Here is a 1,336-nt window from a genome sequence, read left to right as displayed (position 1 = left end):
CTGGAAAGTGACCTGAGATGACATGATGTGAATTGGAGCTATAGAAATAAACTGAATAGAATTGAACAGTTCAGTGGCCAAAAAAAGTCAAAGTTCTGAAAATGAAGGATAAAATAAACTGCAGTTTAACACAGGCTACAGAAAATATTGGAATTTATATTAAAATATTTAGAGAGTAAAAGTGAAAAGAGTGTTAAAATAAGATTGTTGAATAAAAATATAGAAAAAAAAAGTGGAGAACCTGAAAATCCATAAACTGAGAGTTTTCTGGTTCTGCTCTAGTAGACCGGAGAGGTCTGGCTGTTGACCCCCTGCCAACCAGCCTGTAATGTACTTTGGATCCATTCATTGATTTCTAGACTAACAGAAGGATTTTAAGGCCTATTCTCTGAAATGAAGGCCTTCAGAACTGTGCTGATGTTCTCTACTTTCTTAGTTTCAGGGAATATTGGGGCGATTTTGGAGGTTCAGTTTCTGCCCAAATATTTTCTTTTTGTTGTGGATTTCTGTAACATTGATAACTAGGATCATCCATGGTTTGGATGAACTCTGTTCTCGGCTTCTAAACTCAGCATCTCTTCATCCAGGCCTGAGATTAAACGCTTGTTTTGAAGTTTTCAGATTAGTTCTTGGAAGTTTTGACTGGATTTAAAGAATATTTTGATTGAGATTTAGTTAAACGGTCTTAGTTTTTGGGAATACATAAGAATTATGCTCTAATTTCTAGTTACCTCTCTGTTGTTACCATTTTTTAACCGGTCCAACTGGATCTTCTCGATGTTCTTTTTCCTGTTTGGTGCGATTGCAATTGCAGATCTTGACCTGGTCGGACTGGAGCGGAGCTGAAAAATGAGTCCGTATTTTGACGGTGAGGTTCAGAGGAGTAGGAGTGGATGTGGAACAGCTTTCATTGGTTAACATGACAGGCAAGCACTCCGCAGGACGTATGTGAGCAGGGTTGAGGATGTGGAATCTGGGGGTTAGGGAGCAAGTTATTAAATTATTATTTTTAAAATTGAGGGCTTAATTGGCATAAAAATGCATTAAATGTGATTATCGTGGTATTTATTTAAGAAGAAAAAAGTTTATAAAAACAATTTCATCTGATATATTATGTCGCGATATATATGTGCAGAACTGCTTCCGGTTTATCGTAAAGCCGTATGTATGTTCAGAAAAGAAGCTCGAGGTGAAGAAAAAGCTAGAGAATGGGATAATGCAAATTTCAACAAAAGTGGCCTGTATATATATATATATATATATATATATATATTAGGGATGGAATGGTTTATGAAAACCGTCCGAACCGTTTGGTTCGACTGTCTCGGTTTGATTC

The sequence above is a fragment of the Cyprinodon variegatus genome, unplaced genomic scaffold (genome assembly GCF_000732505.1).
Source record: "Cyprinodon variegatus isolate N-32 unplaced genomic scaffold, C_variegatus-1.0 Scaffold394, whole genome shotgun sequence".
Classification (NCBI taxonomy): Eukaryota; Metazoa; Chordata; class Actinopteri; order Cyprinodontiformes; family Cyprinodontidae; genus Cyprinodon; species Cyprinodon variegatus.
This window is presented reverse-complemented; position numbering follows the sequence as displayed.